The sequence below is a fragment of the Sturnira hondurensis genome, unplaced genomic scaffold (genome assembly GCF_014824575.4).
Source record: "Sturnira hondurensis isolate 20B ecotype Veracruz unplaced genomic scaffold, ASM1482457v3 Scaffold0015056, whole genome shotgun sequence".
Classification (NCBI taxonomy): Eukaryota; Metazoa; Chordata; class Mammalia; order Chiroptera; family Phyllostomidae; genus Sturnira; species Sturnira hondurensis.
Genome location: NW_028087687.1, coordinates 6,952,424 through 6,965,862, shown reverse-complemented (window position 1 = coordinate 6,965,862; position 13,439 = coordinate 6,952,424).

Below are 13,439 nucleotides of genomic sequence, written 5' to 3'. Positions count from 1 at the left end.
CCGGCCTCTCCTAGTGGAGCAACTGCGGCCGCTGCTGCTGCCCAGGGTGGTACTTTTGGCTGGGCAGACTCAGGGTAACTGTGGGTTGGCTCAGTAACCAGGAGCCACTGGGTTAGAGAGAGATGGCTGGGGAGGTGCCAGCCACAGGAAAAATTTTAACAAAATAGTTTACATTACTATCAAATATAAGATGATCAAAAAACTTCTAATCTGTAGATGCCATTTTAGATGTTTTTATTTTAAATACCTAGTGCTTTTAAAATTAAAATCATAATAGTTTCGTAAAATGTTTAGTAAATTCAACAAATTAAATGCTTAAAGTGTTTTGATTTTGCAATATACTTCACATTCATTCTAGCATTTAATAGCCTCAATAATTTTGTAAAATAATATTGCCTTTATAGAAAAGAAGAGCATGATGTTCTAGGTCAGGTCATTTGATCAACTTTGCCTAAATATTAGTGAAAAGTTGCAACTATAAGTCACATCAGCAATTAATATTTTATTATTTTTTATTGTTATAGAACAGATCCACATTATTAGGAGAGCTCAGAAATGAGAGCAACAATATGCATTGCATTTATGAAGCTACTCCTACAATTATATATTTTGATAGGATATATTAAGTCACTCTTATACATCCTCTACAACATCTTAAATTTATTAGATGTAAGAGAAGAGTTACTATTTTGAATGTTTTTAAAAACCATGTTGCAAAAAATAAAATTATTATTAATTTGTCAGAACTACATTACTGGGCTACATAACTATATGATAGCTTTAGTAATTACATTGTTATATAGAAAATAACCCTGGCTGGTGTAGCTCAGTGGATTGAGTGTGGGCCTGCGAACCACGCGATCACAGTTCGATTCCCAGTCAGGGCACATGCCTGGGTTGCAGGCCGGTTCCCAGCAGGGGACTCACAAGAGGCAACCATACATTGATATCTCTCTCCTTCTCTCCTTCCCTTCCCCTCTAAAGATAAATAAATAAAATCTTTAAAAAAAAGAAAGTTGGTCACAATATACCTTTTGCGTATTACATATTGTATAGAGCACAAAGAATAATTAGCAATGTCTGTTTTACAAGTTCTTATCAAAAGAAAAATATACTAAATTGTAGTCAATATGAAATATTTAATTCCATATGTGGAGCAACTTTTACAGGTACAGGAAGTCCTAAACTGTGTTGATAGGTTCTTAGCAATTGAGACTTTAAGTGAAACAATGTATAATGGAACCAATTGTACTTAGGTTAATTGATAGAAACAAGAGTTAAGTTCGGAAGGCATGTTTCTGGTCACAAAAACATCAATAAAATACTAAACAAAACCCCAGAACACTTCTAATATTAAACATTTAAAAAAGTGTGAACTCCACTTATGTTTAAGAAAGATTAATAAACCAGAGAATTATTTTCCAATCATTCTCCCTGGCAGTTCAGGGCCCAAGGTGGGAGCCCATCTGGGACAGGACGTGTGTCCATCACAGGGCCACTCATACACGCAGCCACACACTCACTCAGACGGGGACCATTTACACGTGCATGACTGTTCCTTCACCTCACATCCACATCTTTGGGAAGTGAGCAGAAACCGGAAAACCTATCCAGATACATGGGGGAAAACTGTGGACTCCCATAGACAGTGCGCCCAGCTCAGAATCATTTTTTTCTCATCAACATTCTAAAGACATTATGGTAAGTAGAACAATATTGTTTGAAGACCTGCTATATTAATGGATTTTTCTATAAGAAATATTCACTTTGTATCAACTCAGATATATTGCTATCATATTACAACCTGCATGTACACTCTGAAGTAAAAAAAAATGAGTACTAACATCTGCTAATTGAAAAATCAGTTAAAAAATCTTCCATAAATGAACCATACTATTAATAACACTTTGTAGGTGTTTGATGGCCTTTTTACCTCAAGTTTCTTCTCTTGAGCAGACGTATTCATTTGTTAATAACCATGACTATCACTCAATATTGTCGTAGATATCTGTTGATTTTTGCTAACTACAATACTGGAAAGATGTTATATGTGGTCTGCTCAGCTACATGCACTATTACTTTGTTTCTATTAAAGATAGTTTTACTTATTTATTTTTTCCAGATACGCCATATACTAATCTCCTCCTCCTAGTTCAAGAGTAAACAAGTGATTTAGTAACATTCAATTTTGAACATTTTCTTCAATTTTGGGGAAGTGAAGCCTTGTTTATTTTTATTATTGGAATTATGGAGCTAACAGGACAGAGGCTTGAAAATACAAGGATCATTTACCAACTAGGACTCTCTGCCTTGTTGAAGGTTAAATCAATAGAAGAAAGAGTATGATTAAGATTTGAGAAAATGCAGGTTCCTAAAGAAAATTTGAACTGCTAAAAATTGCGGTTCCTGAAGCTGAAACTCTTAAGTTTTTTTTCAAAGAACTTATAAATTTGCACTTTAAGTCCACTTTTTATCAGCACAGAGTCTTGACTACTTCAGAAATATAGATTACCAAAGCATCTGTGAATAGAAACATTTTGTAAAAACAAAAAGTCAAACTCTCTTTGACATGAATTATTTAGGGGAAAAAAACCCAAATCAATCAGCTCTTTATGTACCATAAACTTTCTAATTTTACACTGTGCCCTATACAAGTGAACTTTTATTTTCAGTTTGTGGAACACAGTGTGGTTATAATTGCAATCACAATGTTCTTGAAAATTTAATTGGTTTCAATAAAGATAAGTTAATATAAACCATTTCCACTGTTTAGATGAAACTGAGAAAAACTGACAAGTTTTTTCAACCAAACACATAAGAACTGCTCATAAAATAGGTCAGCTCCTTCTACGTCTCTTCTTCCCTGGGGTTTAACGCAGGTTTTCACAGGAAATGTAGGGGTAAAGAACATTCAGGCCATGCCGTTAGGACTCTTAGAGGCAAATCTTATAAACTGTGAATATGAATAACTCTATTCACATTCAGAAGCCTGTAAGATTTTTTTTCTGTATTGTGATAATATTAAATGTCAAGTGTGGATCAGTGAGACTGTGTACGTGAGAACAGTTTGTGAACTATTAAGTGCTGTGCAAATAGATCAAGTATATCCAGGGTGGGGCCAAAGTAGGTTTACAGATATTCATATGGAAAATATTGCACTAATTAATAAATACTAATACAAAAATAAACTCTGTTTCACATACTAATTTAAACCTACTTTGGCCCACTCACTACATGCTGTGTGTGTGACTATACGCATACATTGTATGTGTGTGTGAACACAATCAGGTTTCATAGAATCCAAGATGTCTTTTCCGGTTGCATGAGGTGCTAAGATACCCTCTGAGTCAAGAGTGTTACTTCTGCAGCCAGACATTCTGGGTCCAGGTCAAATCTCTGCCACTTACTAACTATAAATGAATTAGTTAATGTACATATCAAACAGAGCAATTAAACCTGTGCTAGTGAAACTCTCCTACTAAATTTGACTTTGAATGATCATTAAGTAATTTTCTCTTTTGTTTTGCCCAGTCCTTGACTCAGATTCCATTTTCTCATATATGATTATTAGGTTTGTCCATTTCCTGTAATCTGGTCAATATTCATATACTTGTACTTCCTAGAGTGCTGAAAATGTCACACATCGCATCAAGACAGAGAGCCCAGAGAAAACAAGTTGTCATATCCTTGCCTCTGGAAAAATCAAGTTTCTGGGAGAGGTGACAATTTCCCCTTTGGGGAACATCAGTGGGCAACACATATTATCTTTGCTTGTTTGTCACTGGGCTTTCTATAGTAGCTGACAAGTTCCTTAAGGGCATTAGTCTTTTTACACTTATTCCAGCAAACACAGGGCCTTTTCAGCTACAGAAGAAAATAATTTTAAATGGAACATAATCAACAACAAAAAATACAAACAAAATATAACCAGAGATATTGAAATTAAGAACAATCTGAGAGTAACCATAGGGGAGAGGGGAGGGAATAATGGGGGGAGGGTTTTCAGGAACAACTATAAAGGACACATGGACAAAACCAAGAGGGAAGGTGGAAGTAAGGGAGGGAGGTGGGTTTGGCTGGGTTCAGAGGGGAGTGGTGGGGGAGAAATGCAGGCAACTGTAATTGAGCAACAATAAAATAATAAAAAAAATAGAAGAAAAATTATGAGATAAAAGAAAGGAGCCGGACAAGGGTGGAGAAGAAGAGAAACTTGGAGGAGAAAGTAAGACTTGCAGAAATTCACACTAGTCTGTGAAGCACAGGAGCTGGGATGCCAAAGACAATGAGGGTGCCTGACAGTGATAATTCTTTAGGAACTAAGGCAGAGCATATAAAAACCCAGTAGTCATTCAAAGGGGTGTGGTTGTAACATTATACTCACAGTGGAAAGAGTTGTTGTTATGTTAAAAAGATTAACTGGTTCCTAATTTCTGGGGTCACGGGTGGTCTGGCTAACACTCAAGAATGAAGCAGTTAGAACTTCCTCCCCCTTGTCTAGAAACTAGCAGAGATATTTGATATAATAAAAAAACATAAAAATAATTATCTTAAAGAAACTTCTGTAATGTGGACAAAAAGAAAGAATGTGAAGGGCCACATTTAAACTAAGCTAACTGGGATGACTATCCATCTATTTATCTATCTAATCATCTCTATCTAACTATGTGTATATAGACACAGAACCAACAACCAACAACCAACCTCCAACTGAGTTTTGGGGTTAGAATCGCCAAACTCATTACACTGGAATTTTCTTAAAAAGATCTTGTGCAATAATGTTGGTGTGCAAATTAATGGTTGAGACCCATAAATCAGAGGAGCTAGTGAAGAATCTCTTTGTTCTTTCAAAGAGAGAGAAAGGAGAGAATCTGGTTCAAACCTAAGGAGTAATTTAGCATCTTTATCATACGAAAACCTGAAGATCATGGTGTCATGAGCATGAAGAAACAGGTCTGTGAAAACGATTCTAAATTTAGTGGGGATTAGAGCATATGCTGATTGTACCCTCCATTCCTTAAAAGTAATAAACTGTGGCTCTGGCTGGTGTAGCTCAGTGGATTGAGTGCGGGCCTGCAAACCAGAGTATCGCGGATCGATTCCCAGTCAGGGCACATGCCTGGGTTGGGGGCCAGTTCCCAGCAGGGGACACACGAGAGGTAACCATACATTGATGTTTCTCTCCCTCTCTCCTTCCCTTCTCCTCTGAAGATAAATAAATAAAATCTTTAAAAAAAGTAATAAATTGTGTTTTCTTATTAGGACATATGAAATATATCCAACTATTGGCAAATAGCACAGAAGATTTTTTGAAGTGTCATAATAAAGATTCTGCAGTTAACAAGACTTCAATTTTAATACCATTTTAAGGTAAAGAAATATAATGCGAGATGCTGGGGGTGAGACAACCCTGTTCTGATTACATCTTTAAATTCCTCCATTTTCAATGGCATTTTTAAAAATATGGAGCAGTGGTAATTTTTACTCTGTAAGTTGGATCCTAGTATTAAAACACATTAATCTTATATACAAATCCATGGGTACTTAAAGCAGAGAAGAAAAAACCTATTACATATTCATGTATTGACATATGGTCTTCATGATGTTTTTGCTATTGAGAAAAATTGTTCTAAATATTGGAATTTACTGACATCATCACCGTTTTTTAAATAATATCATGAAAGTGACTTAGAGAAAAAGTGTAGCTACTCCTAAAAGTCCTTACACTTTTGCTACAAAAGTTTTGCTACGAAACTATGTGTCATAGCAGGAACAAGTAGAGACATTTTATGCTAAGTCTCACCAGTTGGAATCCCTCCATTCATCTATATGAACCATAGGGATAGGAACCAAGACTGTGCATTACTTCTGTACATGGCATAGAAGATGCCTAATAAATATATGCTGTCTAAACACCAGTGCAGTAATAGTATGGAAATTCACTTTTTGGAATGAGTGCTTATTACGCACCCACTGTCGTTCAGAATAGTTGACTTCTACTGGGATTTAAGTGAAGTTACTTAGTTTTCATGTAGAAGAAACCCGCATGTAGGTCCAGGGCACCATATATGCATGATGCAGTTAAAAGTGCGGTTTGGAGAAAAAAAGAGTAAGTTTTGAGAAATTTCACAGTATGCAATGCTAACTCTTAGGTCGGCTGAAAGCAATAAAAATCACTCTAGCTATTTTAAACAAAACTCTTTATTTTTATTTTTATAGATAATTAGGTCATTGAAAAACCCTTGATGGTTTGACTTTGGGTGGTAGAAGCACAACTCTATGAACAGATCATGTATTATAGAAATGTACACTTCAAACCCAGGTGTCATCTCAATAAAGTTAACGAACAAAGCCTTTGAGATAGCCAGAGTAGCAGAATCTAGGTTTGTTCTCAGAGAATGACTGCTAAATAATTTATAGGCTTTAACAACACGGAAGTGTCTATGTCTGCTCTAACCAGGAATAGTAGGGATTAGGAGAAACTGTTGGATGCAAGGACATACTCCTTTAGGGGTGTAGTTGTGAGCCAAGAATCTTAAAACTAGTGACTGCTGTCCTCAAAGCTAGAAATAAACACCTGACAACTACAGCTGAGAAACGTGTACCCTCAGCATTGACATTGAGAATAGAACGATACTCTCTCTTACCTCAAACACTCAAATATGAGTAAGAACGAGCAATGGGCAGTCTCTAATCTCCATCTAAAAATACACGCAAAAGAGTTGGGTCAATGGGGTTTAACTTTTCAACCTATGCTTTACAAATAAATAGACAGGTTGAATAGATGGTGCAGACCAATCTGTCAAACACACAACAGCCCTCAGTTTTGATTTTCCATCCACAACTTCCTTTGCCTATAGCAACAACTGTGTCAAACACACCTATCCTTTATATAAACAAAGAGTCCCAAAAGATTCAGTGAATGAACTGAAAATAATACCAAGGTGTCTGACCTGAAAAACAGAAAGGGAAATCTGACATATGCTGACAAGCAGAAGAACCAAGAGTTACAAGTTTAAGGTGAAATACTAGGGATTCATTTTGTAATTTGTTGAATTAACACATTATCCCATTGTTAAACATATAGCCAGAGGCAGATTTTCCACTGATCCTTCCTGCCCCTCTACCCCTCTCTTTCTTCCCCTTTCCTTCTTTTCTTCCCTCCTCCTTCCCTCCTGATTTGCCATCTTTGTTATACCTTCTACCTGTCTTTTAATTAGTAATGATTGAATTATAACTGCAGCTCTAGGATTAATCTGCAATTCCCAAACTAGTGTATCTGAACAGTTTTGAAACTATTTTGTTGACAAAATAGTCTGAAAACACATTTTCCCTATGCAAAATGTATTAAACATGAACAAATATGTAATAAGTTTATAAGACTTACCTTACAACTTTATGAAGTTGAATTGCAAAGTCTTTGAATTGTAAACTTTTTAAAAATGGTGGTAAAAATACATAAAATATATCATTTGAACAGCCATCACCACTACCTAATTTGACAACAGTTCCATCATCCCCCAAAGAAACAGCCCGGAGGAACTGACAGGCTCGTTCCCCACAGAAGCTGCACCATTTCACATTCCCCCTGGTGTGTGTGGGTTTCAAGGGAACAGTTTTTAAATGCTGCATTTTCTAAACTTTCTTTAAAAGGTTGTGTAACTTGGTTTAAATCACATAGCTTTGTCTTTTGTTTTGCTTTGCAAATTTGCGATCAAATAAGCTGGGAATGCCATACATATGAATTATTTTAATAATAAAATCTATACTACAAAAAAAGACTTACCTTATAGTTGATTAAATCATGTGTCACATCAAGTTTCACATTGTATTGAGGTATATTTGAAACATTTATGTTTAGAATTTGAAACATTTATGTTTTCAAATTTCTAGGAAAAAAGTCACGTGGGGGATTAACAACTTTCTCTAAATAAAAAAATCAGGTCCAAACATACTTTGCTTTGCTGTATTTCTCTCTTTGTCCTTATTCTATTTTGCCTGGGAGAAAGGTTCTTATACACGTCTGTGGGGGAATCTACCTCTCTGTCTCCTAGGTGCCATCCTTTTGGAAGCAGTCCCTAATCAACCCACTCTGCTGGGTGCAGGACAAGTCAGGTATCTTTTCCTGAACATCATTTGTACGACTTTGCAGTGACATTTTCACATACCATGGTCAGGGTTGGTAATTGACTTGAGATGCCCACTCCGCTAGATGCTAATCTCCTTCAGTACAGAATGCCTGCACTCACTTCTATCTTCATCACATGTTAGAGTTAACTTTCAATATTTTTTATTAAAGCCTATTAGCTTCCAGATACAAACTACACATAAATTATAGCCCTTAACCTTAAAACCTTTAACAGCTACTAGGGAATATTCAATACAATGCAGTAAGTATAACAAATGGTAGATGAGCATGTTGAAGCTACTTAATAATTTATCGAATGAAGGAAGGAATCGACAGTAAAATGTTCTGACCAGAGTAACAGTGTACCCATGAGGAGAAAAGAAAGCGGTTCGTTGCCTGTCACCACAAAAGCCCAATTTGTGAGGCAGATCCTGGTATAAAAGAAAAGAGGTTTTATTCAGATTCTGTATGATCTGGGAGAATGGCAGATTCTTCCTCCCTCTAAAAATTAAAAATGGCAGACTCTTTTCTTAAAGCTCACCTCCTCTGCAAAATCAAGACAAAAGGCAGTGTCCAGAGTTCCTGTTCCATTTTCAAGTACAGACTTTTGAAACTCACAGGTGGCAGCTAAGCAGTCATCCATGTAGCTTAGGATGTTACCAGGGGCTTTCTGTCTCAAGCTCCCTCTGTGAGCCTGTGTGGGGGGCCTGTGTGGATATTGGCCATGTAGCTGCTCGGGTCGCAAGGTCACTTGCTCCTGGGAGAGAGTGTGCAAGTGCACTGGTGAGTGCATTGTCAGTTGGGCCAGAGTGAGAGGCTCCTTCCAGAACTCCAAGGCCACATGGCCCATGAAAGGTGTGAGCAAGGGAGAACACCACGCTGGTACAAGTCATGAGCCAGAGAGAAAGAGGGGAAGAGAAAGTGCTTTGTCCCCCTGGGATTATATTAGTTTGAGTGCAGAATGGACCAGGTGCTTTCTCAAAAGACCCATCAACTTCCCACACTTCCATGCCCTTGGGATGCCTTTACCTCCCAACCCATCCCTTCTTTCCCCAGGGTGGACTGACAGGCCTCCTTGGTCAGCACCTCCACCTGTACCATTTTTACTTCTATGGCACGTGTGCCTGCCTTCCACTGGTCCCACCCCCAGTCTGGTAAGGTGGGAAGCATTTCACTGACCAAGGCCTTAACCGTTTGTGTTTCCCCCTGCTGCCATCTTGGCCAATGGGGGTGATGTTTAGCCATTCAAGAAGACTTTCTACCAGGAAAAACAGAATCAATGACAGTGACATCTTTTATAATTGTACACAAGCAATAAACTAAACTTCATTTTTACATTGATCCGTAATACTGAAAAATCATTGTCATATATACTTCATAGTTACTAATGATGTCTAGCTTATTAAATAAGCACAAAATTACAAGACTCAAACCTGATCTATTTTCAGTGTGAATGAGAGAGTGCCCAAAATGTATTTAAATATTTTATAAATATGAGATTTATGAAAAGTAATTTTAATAGAAAGAAAATTATTCCATTTATTGCTCTTTACGGTATAAATTAAGATTTAAAAATTTATTCCAGATATGTATAAAACCTTCAATTTCATGTTTCAAATGCTTTAAACATGATATGTAGCATAATCTTACCATCATTTTACTGCATACATGAAATGTATAAAAGTAATAAAGATGATGTATTTAAACACAAGAAAATATTTATGTAAATACTACCGATAGTCTTTGTTTATATTATTCTTTCTTTTTTACAATTTTATTTTTAGAGAGAGAGGGAGTGAAAAAGAGAGGGAGAGAAATATCAATGTATGGTTGCCTCTCGCGCACCCCCTACTGGGGACCTGGCCTGCAGTTCTGGCATGTGCCCTGGTTGGGAATAGAACCGGTGATCCTTCAGTTTGCAGGCCAGCACTCAATCCACTGAGTCACACCATCCAGGGCTATTTTTTTCTCAGAAAAAGTATTTTCTATCAGCACCAAATGATAGTATGCACTAGCCTCACTCTGTTGTATACTCTATTGCATTTTGTTGGAAATTTAAAAATAACAGAAGTCAGCAGAGATCATTTTTAAGCCTAAAATATTTATTCTGTGGCCCTGGCTGGTGTAGCTCAGTGGATTGAGCATGGACTATGAACCAAAGGATCGCCAGCTCAATGCCCAGTCAGGGCACATGCCTAGGTTGCAGTCTGGGTCCTCAGTGGGGGCCATGTGAAAAGCAATCACACATTGATGGTTCTCTCCCTCTCTTCCTCTCTCTAAAAATAAATAAATAAAACTTTTAAATAAAAAAATATTTATTCTGTGACATCTAAATGTATAGATTTAATTATAGCAAATATATTGGCAATTTCACTTACACAAAACTGTCACATATTAAATGACTTGCAGTATCTAGCTGCTTAACAACTTGATTTATTTTTAGAACAGTAAGTGACTATGCATATTGTTTGGGATTATAAATTTTTAGCAGCAAAGTACTCGAGGAACACAAAATGGCAAAGCAAATTTTAATTTTAGGATAATTACCATTTATTTTGTCCTCATATTGCCAGGACATCAGCTATTTGGGAGCTGGTATTATGACCTGTGTCTCTAGCACAGGCACACTTTCCCCCTTTTTACTGAGCCTACTATGTACCAAGGATGATTCTATGTACTTGAGATCTATCAAGGAACAGAAAACACAAAAATTGTCACCCTTATGAAACTTTCAGTTAGAAGAAAGTGTTACTAAATAAGAAACAAAATAAGTGAGTAATGTACACAGTGTATTTGGCAATGATATGTAAAAAATATATACAGAACAGAGCAAGGAAGGAGACTTGGGAGAATAAGACAAGGCCAGGTTGCAATGTGAAGTGGGCTAATGGTGTTTCAGGGTTAGCCTTGGTGAGAAGGTGAGACTTCTGTGAAGATTTGAGTGCTTGAGGAAGTCGTCTAGTAGAAGGGAAGATCAGGTAGAAGAACAGGTCAGTTGTCAGGTGAGAATGGCTGCAGGAAAGTGAACTTGGTGTAGGTAGGAGAAGGATCTTACTATAGGTAGATCTTGGGAATCATCTCACAAAGGCCAGTGTGTGCACTTTGGCTTATATTCTAAATGAAATAGGAAGCAAATGAAAGGGTTTGATGAGAGAAACAACACTATCTGGCCTATTCTAAATCTTACCATTGATATTCCTTTATTTACAATAAAATGTTGAAGAATGGAGCTCATAAGTAAAGGCGTACCTCGAGTGGCACTGAACAACTGGACTACAGAGGACTCTCCTCAGGAGATTTGCCCTCTGCACCTGTGCCATGAAGCAGAAATCATGTTCTTTTGGAAAAAATGGACTCCCTCATTATTAAAAAATGAGTAAAGAAAGAAAAGCTTTTCTTTCCAAAGGTTATCATCAACTAAACAAGTCCATGTCGGGTACAGAGCAATCTGGACTGTTTCATGAGAAGCTCCTTCAAGTAGAGTGGAACCCAGGATTGAGGAAGGAATGTTTCTTTCCAACAGGGCCCTCCTTCTCTGTTCTACCCTGCAAGCAAGAGTTTACCACTCTTTGGCGGGCCCAGATTATGTGATTGATTGAGTCATTCTAATTTGGCTGAATACCCTCAGGTCAGTTAGCCTGCCTGGATCCCATGCCCTATTTTGGGATCCAGTTGCAATCCGTGATAAACTGTTTAATTTGCAGTAATCTAACTTCTAATTTCTCAGTTGTTTATTAATGGGAACAGGAATATTATCCATTAATCACTTTAACCTAAACAAAATGGAAACACAAATCATCAGAAGTAATGGGGGAGTCAGAGAGTGTCATGTGGAAGAGACAGGAAGGACAAGAGTAGCCTCCAACAGGAAAACTGTCCAGGCAAGGGCATTATCATCAACCAATTAATCGGAAGCATTTGGAATCTATGCAAACGGCATTTGCATTGAGTTCTCAAGACAGTGGCCTCTGAATTTTCCCAGCAGAGGTGGCATATGGATTCATTGGCAGCTGCATTTATATCAAGTACTCACATATTTAAAACACATCTCTTTAGAATTGAGAAGCATCCAGTACATGAGGTAAAAGGAGAGATGAGAGTCACCACAAGAGTCCCTATGATATTTTGAAAAGTGTAATGAAACTGGATTGGAACAAACCATGGGATAATATTTTGTATGCCTAATAAAATCCTTGGCTGTAACCACTCAAAAGATCACCAAAGAGTAATTAAAAGATTTCATTTGAAGTGAACACAGAAGTTCCTCATTAGAGGCATATGTTGAAGTGAGCATATTTTATGTGGGAAAAAAAAGCAAACTGATTTGTAGAGGGTGTAATAGTGTTAACCTGACACAGAAAAAAATCTCTAAGAATATGTCTCACAATTTGTGCTTAACAAAGAACAAATGGAATATATGTAGAAAAATGTGTTGGAAATACATAGAGGAAATAAAGCATCCATAGTAAACTTTAAATATATTTATTCATATTATAACCCTACAAAAGAGTTTCAGAATTTATTTGTCTCAGTTTGAGCATTTTGCTACTGAAATGATTATTTGGAATATTAATGCAGGAGCATCTACGTTCACTTGAAGCATGGAAGGATTGGGATTGTGACAATGTTCAAAAAACCATTTCAGCTTCATGATCCTCAACCTTCGTGTGCAGAAGAATCATGTGGGGAATTCCTAAAAGGCAGCCCCGGAGGCTTCAGTCTCAGAGACTGACATTTATTTGATTTGGGATAAGGCATAGATATCACTGTGGTAAACTGCACGCATAACTCTAAGGAATCTGATGTGTGTTGCCTAGCACATAATGAACAACGCTGGGAGAGTCCACATCAAAAGTAGTGAGGACTTTAACTTGGGGGTGGCAGTGGGAATGAAAAGAAGACAACAAACTAAGATGACATTGTGAGAGTTCAACTAGAAAGGTTGACCAACTAAATGAAAACTCGGGGGGAAAGTGGACTCAAGAGTAGCTCTAACAACGGGTTCATGTCTCAGCAATGAAGAAACTGTTAATTTTGTTAAATGCCATAAAAATGTCAAGAGAACTACATTTGAGAGCTGAAAGTTAAATTTTGCTACGGGAGAGCTGGAATTAAAGATGGTGCGAGGAAAGTGAAACAGACGCTCACTGCGTGTTTGCTTTAGGGCCAGGGAGAGGGATGGCAATCAGAGACTTGGGTTCAGCCACGGGCAGCCATTTGCGAGTAATGGACAAATAAAATTGTGAGTGTGGATGAAAGGGCTCAAAGAACCCATGACTGGAAAGGGTTGAGGGAGAGGGGAAGGACAGAAGTT